The sequence below is a fragment of the Amblyomma americanum genome, chromosome 3 (genome assembly GCF_052857255.1).
Source record: "Amblyomma americanum isolate KBUSLIRL-KWMA chromosome 3, ASM5285725v1, whole genome shotgun sequence".
Classification (NCBI taxonomy): Eukaryota; Metazoa; Arthropoda; class Arachnida; order Ixodida; family Ixodidae; genus Amblyomma; species Amblyomma americanum.
Window position 1 is genome coordinate 177896279 of NC_135499.1, and position 14592 is coordinate 177910870.

General features: G+C 49.1%; 1 non-coding gene across 1 annotated transcript; it reads right to left on the reverse strand.

Moving 5' to 3' along the window:
* Positions 1-13230: 13230 nt before the first annotated feature.
* Positions 13231-13302, reverse strand: TRNAS-ACU (transfer RNA serine (anticodon ACU)). Its single transcript has one exon. It is a non-coding gene; the product is annotated as a tRNA-Ser (tRNA).
* Positions 13303-14592: the final 1290 nt, after the last annotated feature.

Sequence of the window (14592 nt, forward strand, 5' to 3'; positions counted from 1 at the left end):
AAACGTCATCTGTTCACAAAACTACACACATGTCTAGATGAGCCTTCCTAACGCGCATGTATTGTCTACGAGACCTTGGATGCAAATTCTTAAGAAGACCACCGCTGAAAATGCTCCTCTGAACCAAGTGGTGCACCGTCGGACACACTTCACAAACACTTACTCTACACAGGCGTCTGAAAGAATGGACAGGAATGGAGAATCGGCTATGTTCGAGTGAAAAGCCAACGCAGCAGAGACGGAAGAGAGCAGCCTAAGACGCCAGCAGCGCCCGTGCTGGACGCGAGCGTCCCTGCTTCTGCATTCCAGCCAAGCATTTTGACAAGTATTCAATTTGCTAGAGGCGCGAAACATACAGAACGCGCAGTAATGAAAGACCATCATTAGAAACTACTAACCTGATTTGAAAGTCACTTTACAGAAGAGATAGCCAGTTGTATGACTGAGTGTGACTTCTATGAATTCCATCATAGGCCTAAAGTAACCGTCATGTCAACCTCCCCTTAGAGCTATCTGTTAGTGAAAAATGTTGACAATTGAAATGATGTCCCGGAAATTTTTGCCGAAGGGACGATGCTAAAGGGACCACACACACACAAAATGGAAGCAAACGCCACTCACTCAGAAAGATGTTCCACTCAGAAGACTGCACACTGCCAACACGGGAAGCAGCTGTCGTTGCGGCACGATATTCCAGTGGAATGAGGGGGACACGCGCCGTCAGTGCTAATGTTGCCAGCATGGATATCTACATAACGGGCATTTATTTTTCGCTTATTTGTATTATGACATCATCGTCCTCCATTCGCACCCTCACTCTCATTTTACTTCTCTTTGCCTCTCCCCAGTGTGGAGTAGCATGCCAGGGTCACCTTACTGCAGGACGACCTCTGCACCTTTCCTTTGAATAAATTACTTTCTCTCTCTCTCTCTCTCTTTCGCTTCCTTCAGATAACTGCAGAATAATGCTTTTTTCTTAGCGGGTTTGTTGGTCGGTTATTGAGGAAAAGAAATGGCGCAGTATCTGTGTCACATCTCTGGTGACTCCTGAAATAAAGGAGGGACTGAGAGAAGAAAGGAAGAAAAGTGCTGTAGTGGAGGGCTCCGGAAAAATTTGAATATTCAAAATTGGTTTTTGAGCAAAATAAATGGCGCAGTAACTTCCTCACATACCTCTGAGGACACCAGAACCGTGGCCTAAGGGAATGTATAAAGGAGCTAGGGACTGAGAGAAGGGAAGAATGAGGGTACGTAGTGTAGGGCTCCAGAATAATTACTCTATTAATCAATAAATCCATCAGTCAATTCATCAATCAATCAATCAATCCTTAGCGTTATCGCTTTAAAATCCCTTCTCTTACGGCGCGGTTCAGGTGTCCCCCGCGATGCGTCATTTTTCGCTCGCGGCCAATGACGCCGCAGCCGACGACACCGGCTTTTCTGTGACACGAGTTAAAATTAAGCCGCACGTCTGATCAGGCGGCCCTGCTTTAACTACCTGCTCCGAACTGAGCTATAATGCGTCCTATATTGTGGGGCACACAAACTTATTCACTCTCTTTTTAAACAACCTTGTCGCCAACTGATGTCCTCAGGCTTAATGGCGCATAAGCAACTGTTTTCAGGGGTGGGCCTATTTTTATTCCTTGCTGGGAAAAAGACGAGGACCTGTGGGACAGGGAATAAGCAAAACTCCGCAAAGTCGGCGCCCAGGTGGGCCGAATGGTTCGCCGCGTTTCCAACAAGCGAGGAGGGTTTCTAAGTAAGGATGTGGGGCGGCTCGCCCATCCCTTCGTAACTAGTCGAGTACTGTACTCGACTCCTTACCTCCGCTTACAGAAACATGACGAAGATTGCTTGGAGGCTATACTCCTCAAAATCTTCAAGAGAGCCCTCGACCTCCCGATCTCCACGTCCAACGCGCGACTGCTCCCGTCGGGGGTGGTGAACACCTATCGGGAACTTCGCGAGGCGCATCTAGTTAATCGATGCACGCGTCTCACCCAGACCGTGTCCGGTCGCCGCCTCTCGGACCGGTTACATTTCAAACATGACCATCATACGATGGTACGGGTTCGAGTCCCCGAACTGTGGAGACGCGCCATCTACGCTCGACCCCTTACGACTTAAAAGAACAAGGAAGACCATAATGACAGGTGCCAGGAACGGGCGGACACCTTGCACCGCCGCTATGGCTCAAGATATTAAACTTATTTTCGCAATATGGCGGAGTTCGTAGCTTGAAGCGCTCTGGCACGGGTCGGCCCGGTATTGCAATGCCTCCGGATTTGGCCCGGGGCATATTTGGGCGGGCCTTTTCTTTCTCTCTTTCCTTTCCTATCCTTTAACTCTTACTTTCAGTACGCGGCAGCGAGCGTGGCTCGGCTTGAGCCAGTAGGTAGGCCCATGAACTTTACCTTTCTTTCTTCATATCATCAACAGCAGCAGCAGCGGGAATAGCACACTGCTGGAGTCATACACGAGGCAAAACAGGTGGAGGGCCTATCGTTCGGAGCGCCCAGCTCAACTCATCCGGAGGAGGTACCGATCGCCCTCGCAGCTTCCCATCCCGACTCTAAATTCATCCTCACAGACTCTCGCGGAGCCTGTCGTAACTTCGAGTTCGGTTGGATCACTCCACTTGCTCACCAAGTTCAACACAGTACTCGGGACTGTGATCCAACTCATTGCACAATTATATGGGTCCCGGGCCACCATGGCATGTCAGGTAACGAAGCCGCCCGCGCAATCACATACCGGGCACCAGGTGTTCCTTGGGAGGATCTTAACCCAGATCACAGCCCTCATCTTTCGTTTAAAGATATTACTGAGCGCTATCTTGCCGAACACCGGCGCAACCTGGTTCATATGAAGGGACTGGGTAAAGCTGGCGAACGAACTCTCCTTAGGCTCTTTACATATACCCTGCTGTACCCGGCGGTTCTCCAGCACTTTGACTCTGTTGACGGCTGCTAATCATTTTCCGGGGAGGTGGCCGACACCTTTCACATGGTTAGGGCATGCAGGCAAAATCCTTTTCGAACCCGACCGCGGCGGCTGCGTTTTCATGGAGGAAAAACGCTAAGGCGCCCGTGTTCTGTGCGATGTCAGTGTACGTTAATAATAATAATAATTGTTTTTTTGGGGGAAAGGAAATGGCGCAGTATCTGTCTCATATATCGTTGGACACCTGAACCGCGCCGTAAGGGAAGGGATAAGAGAGGGAGTGAAAGAAGAAAGGAAGAATTAGGTGCCGTAGTGGAGGGCTCCGGAATAATTTCGACCACCTGGGGATCTTTAACGTGCGCTGACATCGCACAGCACGCGGGCGCCTTAGCGTTTTTGCTCCATAAAACGCAGCCGCCTCAGTGCACGTTAAAGATCCCCAGGTGGTCGAAATTATTCCGGAGCCCTCCACTACGGCACCTTATTTTCCTTTCTTTCACTCTCTCCTTTATCCCTTCCCTTACGGCGCGGTTCAGGTGTCCAACAATATATGAGACAGATACTGCGCCATTTCCTTTCCCCAAAAACCAATTATTATTATTATTATTTCTTTGCCGTATTCCGCATTCCGGAGCCCTTCACTACGGCACCTCTTTTTCCTTTCTTCTTTCACTGCCTCCTTTATCCTTTCCCTTACGGCGCCGTTCACGTGTCCAACGATATATGAGACAGATACTGCGCCCTTTCCTTTCCACAAAAACATATTATTATTATTATTATTATTATTATTATTATTATTATTATTATTATTATTATTATTATTATTATTATTATTATTATTATATTTATTCTTTCCCTCCCTCCTTTATGCCTTCGTTTACGGCGTGGTTCGGGTGTCCACCGAGATATGTGAGACGGTTACTGTGCTTTGTGCGCTCGCGGCTCCATCTGGCATGGCGTCACACCGCGCGGCTCGCAGCCGCCACCGTTTGGTATTATGTCACACCGCGTTCATCACCCGAAATGCGCGTCGTCGCATGCGCAGCATTACGTATAAAAGGCGGAGATGTAATCGGTGGCTGTATTGCAACGCTTGATATGAATGCACTGAAGGAGAGTCCAGCCGCTGCTAAACGGCGGTATAGACAAGAGAACATTAACTCTTCCGATCCTGAGGTTGTCGCCTGGCAGTGGGTTACTCAACAAATAGAAAATGGGCGTCAGAAGGCGAAGAGAGCAGCGGAGACGCCCGAACAGACAGGAACACCTTGCCGAACGGAGACGCCAAACTGCCAAGCGTAATAGACGCCGCATAGCAGCCGAGATGGAGCCTTTGGAAGGCATCAGTCAACGTATATTTTCCGTAACAAAAATCGCATCCCTTGAATTGATAAAAATTAAAAGGGATTTTTCGAGAAAGGGAAGGGTGAAGTAATTATTTCGTTTCGGTGGACACCAGAAACGCGCCGTAAGGGAAAGGAGTATGGTGGGTTTGAAAGGAGAGAGAGGGAGAGAAAGGTGCCACAGTGGAGGGTTGCTGAATAATTTTGACCACCTGGTGATCGTGCACTAACAACGCACATCACACGGGCGTCTTTGCGTTTCGCCTTCATCGAAACACGGCCGCCGAGCCGCCGAGGCCGGGTTCGAACCTGGAACTCTGGCTCGGGAGCCGAGCTACAAGCCGCGACGGCGTTTAATAATATTCCGTAGTGGGTGGTTGGGCAGCTAGAAAAAGCGCATTATGCAGAACTGTCGCAACTGGCACGACATGGTATTTCGCCCTGAAGGAAAGATCAGTGCATGAGCAATAATGTTGTTGCCGTGTAGTAATCTTCGTCGATTACAAAGACTAGCAGATATTTGCAGGCGTCGATAAGGACCACTGGAGCATTGTCTTGCGACCTGGCAGCCGCAAATCGTGTGACCACTGACATCTTTCGAGGGCGCTTTGAGCCCTACAGTCCTTCCTCCACCATTACGCCGTTAAAACACTGCCTCTTCAAATGCAGTGGTTCTGATATGTAGCAGTCTCTTCTTGCTACACATCAGTGTTTTCAAGTTTCTTTTAAAGTGAATGCAACAGTTCAAACTGCCATATGAAACCAGTATGGAACGCTTTTGAAGGTAGCAATAACGTTAATAGCAGAAAAATAACTTGACTGCCGTTGTGAGCCTACAGTCCTGCCTCCACCATTACGCAGAGTAAAGCATTGCCTCTTCAATTGCCCCGTGCACCGCATGGCTTTGGATGCGGTCAGGTCTACTGGCTGACCACCGAACACCAAGCGTTAAAAAGTATCTCGGCGCCTAATGACATGCCGAGAAGGAAATGGCATTCTTCCTCTCTCGTGTTTGATAAATAAGCCACAAAGTCCAATCTAAAGCGTTTATTAAGCGTTAAGTACCAGCAATAGCTTGAGGTCCACTAGGACGTAAGGACCACCTCCGCTTCGTAATCGTCATCGGCGTGTCACCGCTAAGGATGCGGTGGTCACAGACGTATACGCGCGTCCGTGTGTCCTCTGCTCCATGCGCCTCGTCGGGTCCCCGCAGCGTCGATGTTTGCTGGGACCTGACGCACTGTGGAGGACGGAGTCTTGTGAGACGATCGGAAACATCAGACACCGGGGCGTTCAGGTGCCGACATCCAGGAAGAGGAACAACGACAAAGGCCATCACCCTTGGCGCTAGAGCCTCGCATGGTTGCTACGGGGCCTTTCAACCGAGCGCTCCTGCTCCGTACACGCTTCCCCCAGGATGGTATTCGACGATATAGCCTCCATGGAAGTGGGGAAGCCGTGCTTCCACTATAACACTTCCGGTAAAGGAGATCCGCAGGGGAAATGGCTGGCCGTTGCACGGAGCTCTGGTTTAAACTGTCGACAGCTCCGGCCAGGCCTCCATCGTCACTCTGCCTCCGCACGTGCGGTTCCCTACGGTCCGTCGGTGGCTGCTGCGACCGGTGGCCCTTGTGGCTACTTCTGCACTGGCTGGTGGTGGCAGAGGGGCGCTGGGAGGAGGCCATCGCGATGCGATCAGCACAAACTTTGTCTCCTGCAGGAAAAACGACATATTCTGTTATGACGAACGCCTCGATGCAGGGCGCGGAACCTGTAATGTATTTAGGCGTGCGGTGGCGTGGCAACGCTCACAACTGGAGGTGGTGCCCCGTAGAGAGCGTTGCAGGGTTCATTCTCACGCAGTGTCACATAACTGCTGCAAATTCAGCCTAAGTTCCTCCATCAAACAGATGCGTATGGTACGGTATAAATAAAAGGACACTGGTTCTTAAAAACAGCAAGCACAACGCGGAAGCATATAAACTGTTTCGACGAGAACGCATTGCATAGCTGGTCAGGACGCACATCGATCGGCGTCCCTGGGCATATGAAAGAAATTGGTGATTTTTGGAAGTACTCTGATTTTTACCAAGCTTACCTTCCCCTGTTCCCCGCATAGCAACAAAGGCCTGTGTAGCCGTCCACTTCGTAACATAAAAACTAATTCCCTTATAGTCTGAATCGTCCAGCGCAACTAAGCACGTCTAATATTGGACGCGACTGACATGCTACATACGCTTTGGTTTAGAAGAGTCACGTCAGCAAATTAGTGCATCGAGTCACTGTAGAGCAAGGAGACGCCAAACGGCACAAACAGCAGTAAAGAATGAACGGTGCGTTCCAAGACTCGCTCACTACATTCACCGCTTGTTCGCGAAAACACGAATGTTAAGCCTCACCGTTTCATGTAGATGTATACTTACATGCCACGCTGAGCCTTCCTAACGCGCATATATTGTCTACGAGAACTTTGATGCAAATGATAAAGAAGGCCACCGCTGAAAGTGCTGTTCGGAACCACACAGCATCCCAACAGACGGGCCTCGCGAACGCTTACTGTTTTAAGGCGTTCGCTGGAATGCAGCATCAGAGGAAAAGCAGCTGTGTTCAAGAGTGCAACGCCAACGCAGCAGAGACGTGCAACGGCAACCAGACTTAAGCCGCCAGCAGCGTCTGTGCCGGACGAGAGCGTCTCTCCTTCCGCAGCGACCCAGCCAAGCATTTGGCAAAGTATTTAAACTGAAAGGAGCGTGATCATACGGAATGCTCAATAACTAAAGACCAATATTACAAAGAACTCGCCCATTCTGAAGCCCTCTGAGCAGAAGAAAAGACCAGCTTGTTCACCTGACTTCGATCGTTATAAATTCTTGCCGGAGGGGTGATGCAAAAGAAAGCGCATACACAAAAGGAAATCAAACGACACTTACTCAGAAATATGTCGTTCCAATTCAGCAGACTGTAGTAGTCTTCCAGCACGGGAAGCAGCTGTCGTTCTGGCACGATTTTGCAGTGTAATGAAAGAAGCTCGCGCAGTCGATGCTAATGTTGCCAGCATGGATATCTAACATGCGTTTATTTTTCGGTTCCTTCCGATCACTGCAAAATGTTTCCTTTTTTTAAAACGGGCGTGAAATTTCTGAGTCTAAATTTCTACCAAGAAGAGACACGAATGTCTTTTCCTGCTAATTTTCTGTACGGCTGTTCTCAAACTTTTTCTCAGCAAGGAAAAAAAACCGATCACCCATGAAAACAGCTGGCGTCAATGTTGTTTAAAAAAGTCATTGCCGGGTTACTCTACTAAATTTCTGTCTTCACAGATCAGGCCGGGCGGTTTTCCCATTGAGCCCCTTTTGTGCCAAACCTGAGACAATAGATTACTTCCCGCTGTACGAGGCGCCCTTTGCGAATTCGGTTTCACGAGCTGGGTTTGACTATGCCCTCTGCGGTTGTTCTTTCCATCGGCGCTTCTTTGCTTGGAAGAAGCGACAGGAGTGTAATCTCTGCTGTGCGAAATTCCGTTCAGGAAACGCAATGATTCTCACGCAGTGATTCTCAACGCGGAAGCATACATGCTGTTTCGATGAGAACGCATAGCATAGCTGGTCAGGACGCACATCGGTCGACATCCTTGAGCATGTGAAAGAAACTGGCGAATTCTGCAACTATAATTTTTACCAAACTTATCCGTCCCCGCTCCCACCATAGCAACAAACGCCCGGGTAGCCGCTCACTTCGTAGCCGCTCACGTTGAGGCGTACGGCGCAATTAAGCACGCCTAATAAGGGAAGCGACTAACGTGCTACATACACTTTCGTTTGGAAGAGTCACGTCAGCAAATCAGTGCATCGAGTGGCTATAGACCAATGATATGCCAAACGGCAATAACAGCGGTAAAGAATGAACGGTGCGTTCCAAGCTCGCTACATGCCACCGCTTGTTCGCGATAAACACAAATCTTAGTCACATTTTCACGTAGATGTATACTTACATGCCACGTTCGGCCTTCCTTATGCGCATCCACTTTCTACGAAAACTTGGATGCAAATGATAAAGACGACGACACCGCTGAAAATGCTGTTTAGAACCAAACAGCGTCCCGTCGGACAGGCATCGCTTACTGTTTGCTGACGTTTGCTGGGTAGGCGTTTGAAAGCATGCAGCATCAGAGGAAAAACGGCTGTGTTCAAGTGTGAAACGCCAACGCAGCAGAGACGTGCAACGGCAGTCAGACTTAGCCGACAGCAGCGTCTGTGCCGGACGCGAGCGTCTCTGCTTCTGCAGCGGCCGAGCTAAGCATTTGGACAAGTATTTAAATTGCTAGGACCTCGAAACGTAAAGACGCGCAATGATATAAGACCACGATTACAAAGAACTAGCCCATTCTGAAACTCTCTCTGCAGAAGGAAAGGCCAGCTTATTCAGCTGACTCCGATCTTTATGAATACCATCTTAGGACTAAGTTAACGCGTCAACCTCCCCTTAGAGCTGTCTGTTAGTGAAAATAGTGCACAACCGTAGTGAGGTCCCGGGAATTCTTGCCAGAGGGACGATGGCACAGAAATCGGACACAAAAAAATGAAAACAAACACCACTTACTCAGAAAGATGTAGATCCACTCGGGAGACTGTAGTACACCGCCAGCACGGGAACCATCAGTCGTCGTGGCACGATCCTCGAGTGGAATGAAAGAAGCACGCACCGTCAACGCTGTATATGATGTTGCCAGCATTGATATCTAACACCAGTTTTGGTTGGTTTGTTTTTAGGGAAAGGAAACGGCGCAGTATCTGTCTCACATATCGGCAGACACGTGAACCGCGCCGTAAAGGAAGGGATGAATGAGGAAATGAAAGAAGAAAGAGGTGGGGGCCGTGGTGGAGGGCTCCGGAGTAATTTCAACCGCCTGGGGATCTTTAACATGCACTCACATCGCACTGCACACGGGCGCCTTAGCGTTTCGCCTCCATCAAAACGCAGCCGCCGCGGTCGAGTTCGAACCCAGGAGCTCCGGATCAGTAGCCGAGTGCCCTAACTAACTGATCCATCGCGGCGGGTCAATTTTTCGCTTGCCTCAGATCCCTACGGAATAAAGTTTTTTTTTTAAAGGGCGCGAAATTTCGCGGGCTGAATTTCTACCAAGAGAGAGAAATGTGTTTCCTGGTTATTTTCCTGTACGGCCGGTCTTAATCGTTTCCCAGCAAGCAAAAGAAAATGGCCGCGTATGAAAACAGCTGGCGGCAGGGTTGTTTAAAAAATAAAGTTATTTATTTAGTGTTGGAGTTTGCGTGCATAATAATATAGCACGCAAAAATTACAAGATTGTGCTTAAGGGAAGGGATAAAGGAGGGAGTGAAAGAAGAGGCGGCCCCAGTGGAGGGCTCCGGAATAATTTCGACAACCTGGGGATCTTTAACGTGCACTAAGATATATCACAGCATGCGGGTGCCCGTTGCTTAATTTTTACATTCTTGATTTATTTATCACACCACTTCCCTCGAGGCCACTAATGAGCCAAGAAAGGCTTTCACCTTATCGGGTATTATCTTGTGCCCGTCTGTTTTATAGCTTCCTTCCGCAACAAAAAAAAAATACATATCTGGAACCCTTTAAAATGAAAAATGCTTCTTCAGGAAAGAAAATGGCGCAGTAACTGTCTCATCTCTGTGGACACCAGTAGTAGTAGTAGTAGTAGAAAACATTTATTCCAAAAAGGTAGGATAGAGAGGCGAAAATACAGATTTTGGGTGGAGTCCTTATTTCAGGACCCCAATGTCCACCGCAGTTGCTCTTGCTTGGGATATCAGCTTTAGCTGCGTCGCCAAGTCAGAGCTGAGCAGGGCAGACTCCCACTGTTCCTCGGAGTGATGTTTGTCTAGTTCGGGGGGCTTGGGACCGGAGCAGCCCCATATTACATGATATGTTGTTGGAATTCCGCCACACCAGGGGCAGATGCTGTCATATCTGTCGGGGAAGATTATGTGGTACTTTTGTAGGTTATGAAAGGTGTTCGTCTGTAGTTGTCGCCATTCCCTCGCCTCTGCCGCCGTTAGCTTACGGTATGGTGGGGGATAGACTTGTCTTTGTGTTCGGAGAAGGAGGAGGCGCTCGCCGTACGTAGAGGGGAGAGCGGTGAGGTCTGGGAGGTGAGTCGCTCGGTTAGTATATCCTCGAGCTAGACCGCGGCCTCGTTTCCCTCGAGCCCCTCGTGCCCAGGAGTCCAAGTGATTTGGTGCTTGCATGTGGAATTTTGAACTTGTGGGGTAGTCAGAATGGGAGCGACGGAGTGTGGAAGTCTGCCAGAGAGGAAGAGGCGACACGCGGACTGGGAGTCGGTAATAATTTTTAAGTCATTTCCCGTAGCATCGCCGTGCTGGATTGCGAGGGCAATTGCAGCAGTTTCTGCTACTGTGGAAGAGCAGTTTCAAAGAGAGGCGCTGGCGATTTCCTTGAAATTGGTGTCCAAGACGACCGCCACCGCTTTTGTTGAATCGGGGTACATGACTGAGTCGACGTATACAGCATTTTGTGCTTGTCGATGTGTGCGGCGCAGATAGTCCACTCGCGCCTTTCGTCGTCACTTTTGTGAGTCCGCACCATAGAACCATAGAACCGCACCATAGGGAAAGGGAAGAAGATGGGAGTGAAATGAGAGAGAGATAGAGGTGCCGCAGTGGAGGGTTCCGCAATAATTTCGACCACCTGGGGATCTTCGTGCACTAAAATCGAACAGTACACAGGAGTCTGCGAAAAGCACAGGAGAAAAAGCGCTTTATGCAGAACTATCGCAACTGGCATCGATCGCTTTTTCGTCCTGTAGATAGATAAGTGCAGAAGCAGTGAACGTTCCTGCCATGGCATAGACCGTCGAATGCGAACACTAATGGATATGTGCAGACGTGGATAAGGCCCATTGGAGAATTGTCTTGCGACCTGCCAGCCGCAAGTCTGATCTAGATTAAAGAAAAGACGACCGGTGATGTTCAGAGAGCGCTCTGCGCCCTATAGTCCTGCCTCCACCATTACGCCCAGTTAAAACACTTCCTCTTCAAATTCTCCATGCACCACATGGATTTGGATGGGGTCAGATCTCCTGACTGACCACCTAGCGTTAATAGGTAGCTTGGGGGCTAATCTGACGCCGAGAAGTAAATGGCATTCTTCCTCTCTCGTGTTCATTAAAAGAGCCACACAGTCCAATCGAAAACGTTTATTATGCGTTAATCAGCGGCAATAATTCGCCGTCCACTAGGACGTCTGCACCACCTGAGCATCGTCATCGCCTTTAGCGCCCAACCCCACGGGTTGTGGTGGTCACAGACGTATTCGCGCGTCCGTGTGTCCTCTGCTCGATGAGCCTCGTCGGGTCCCCGCAGCGCCGACGTTATTTGGAACCCGAGCAGAGAAGCTGAATGCACGGAGGACGGGCAGTTGAGCTCCCGTCAGCGAAGAACAGGAGCGGGCGACGAAGGCCATCACCCTTGGCGATGGAGCCTCGCACGGTTGTTACGGGGCCTTAGCACCGAGCGCTCCTGCTCCGTATACGCGGCCCCCGAATGCTGGCTCATTGACGACGTAGCCCTCATGGAAGCGGACAAGCCGGGCAACCACTTCCGGTAACTCCGCTGGAAGGATATCCGCAGGGGAAATAGCTGGCCGTTGCAATAAGCTCTGGTGTAAGCTGTCGACAGCTCCGGCCAGACTTCCATCGTCACTCTGCCTCCACTCCTGCGGTTCCCTTAGGTCCGTGTGTGGCTGCGGCGACTGGTGGCCATTCTGGATGCGGCTGCACTGTCTCATGGTGGCATAGGGGTGCAGACAGGAGGCCATCGCGATGAGATCGACACAAATTCTGCCGCCTGCAGGAAAGACAAAATATTCCGTTATGCTGAACGCCCTTACTCAGGGCGTGGAGCCTGCAATGTATTTCACCGTGCGGTGGCGTCACAACACTCACAAGTGGAGGTTGTGCTGCTCCTTCGTTTAACTCTTTCATGGTCGTGCAGTGTTTTATAACAGCTGTAAATTCAGCGTCAGTTACCTGCGTCTTTGAATAAATCAAAGGTCATTGCCTCTATACAAAAGCAGGCACAGGGGAGAAGCATGCATGCTGTTTCATTGAGGACATTGCATAGTAAAGCTGGTCGGACGCACGTCGGTCGACATCCTTGAGCGTGTAATAATAATAATAATAATAATAATAATAATAATAATAATAATAATAATAATAATAATAATAATAATAATAATAATAATAATAATAATAACTGGGTTTTGGGGAAATGAAATGACGCAGTATCTGTCTCATATCTCGTTGGACACCTGAAGCGCCGTAAGGGAAGGGATAAAGGAGTGAAAGAAGAAAGGAAGCGTATATGAAACAAATTGGAGATTTCTGCAGCTACTCTGATTTTTACCAAACATACGCCTCCCCCTCCCTCCTTCGAAACAAACCCTCGGGTAGCCGCTCACTTATACTTGGCAGCTTCGGGCACTGTTACGCACGCCAAATAAGGGACGCCACTAACATGCTACATACGCTTTGGTTTAGAAGGGTCACGTCAGCAAATTAGTGCATCGAGTGACTGTAGAATAAGGAGACGCCAAACGGCACAAACAGCAGTAAAGAATGAATGGCGCGTTCCTAGAGGCGCTCACTATATGCACCGCTTGTTCGCGAAAACACGAATGTTAATCCTAATAATAATAATTTTTGGTTTTTGGGGGGAAAGGAAATGGCGCAGTATCTGTCTCATATATCGTTGGACACCTGAACCGCGCCGTAAGGAAAAGGTAAAGGAGGGAGTGAAAGAAGAAAGGAAGAGAGAGGTGCCGTAGTGGAGGGCTCCGGAATAATTTCGACCACCTGAGGATCTCTAACGTGCACTGACATCGCACAGCACACGGGCGCCTTAGCGTTTTTCCTCCATAAAAACGCAGCAGCCGCGGTCGGGTTCGAACCCGGGAATTCCGGATCAGTAGTCCAGCGCCCTAACCACTGAGCCACCGCGGCGGGGCTGTTACTCACCGTTTCACATACATGTATACTTGCATACCACGTTGAGCCTTCCTAAGGCGCATATATTGTCTACGAGAACTTGGATGCAAATGATAAAGAAGGCCACCGCTGAAAATGCTGTTCGGAACCATACAGCGTCCCAAAGGACTGGCCTCGCGAACGCTTACTATTTAAATGCATTCGCTAGAATGTAGCATTAAATGAAAAGCGGCTGTGTTCAAGAGTGAAACGCCAACGCAGCAGAGACGTACAGCGGCAGCCAGACTTGAGCTGCCAGCAGCGTCTGAGTGGGACGCGAGCGTCTCTGCTTCCGCAGGGGCCCAGCCAAGCATTTGGCAAAGTATTTAAAATTCAAGGAGCGCGATCGTACGGAAAGCTCAACAACGAAAGACCAAGATTACAAACAAGTAGGCTGATTTAAAACTCGCTTTACAGAAGAGACAGACAACTTGTATGGCTGAGTGCGTCCATTATGAATTACATCTTAGGCCTACCGGAACCATGGAGTCAACCTCCATTTATAGCTATTTTTTAATGAAAATAATGGAGAGCGGAACTGAGCTCCCGGAAATTTTTGCCGGAGGGACGACGCAAAAGAAACCGCACACAAAAAATAAAAGCAAACGCCACTTACTCAGAAAGATGTTCCACACAGCAGACTGTAGTACACTGCCAGCAAGGGAAGCAGCTGTCGTTGTGGCACGATCTTGCAGTGGAATGAAAGAAGCACGCGCCGTAAATGCTGTTGTTGCCAGCATGGATATCTAACATGCGTTTGTTCCTCACTTCCTTCAGATCACCGCGCAATCTTTCCTTTTTTTTAAACGGGTGTGAAATTTCAGGAGCTGAATTTCTACCAAGAGACAGAAATGTGTTTTTCTGATTATTTTCCTGTACGGCCGGTCTGAATCTTTTCCCCAGCAAGGAAAAAAAGTACCACCCATAAAAACAGTTGGCGTCAAGGACGTTTAAAAAAGATTGCCGGGTTCCTCTGCTAAATTCCTGCTTTCACAGATCTAGCCTGGCGGTTCTCCCATTGTGCCCTTTTTGTGCCGAAAATGAGACAATAGATTACTTCCTGCTGTAGGAGGCGCCTTTTGCAAATTCTGTTTCACCAGCTGGGTTTGCCTGTGTCATCTGCGGTTTTTCTTTGGATTGGCGCTTCTCTGCTTGGACGAAGCGACAGAGTGTGAGCTCTGCAGTGCAAAATTTCGTTCAAGAAACGCAGCGAATCTCATTCTAACTTTTTTCGCACACTCAGCCAGTACGAAATTAAAATTTTAC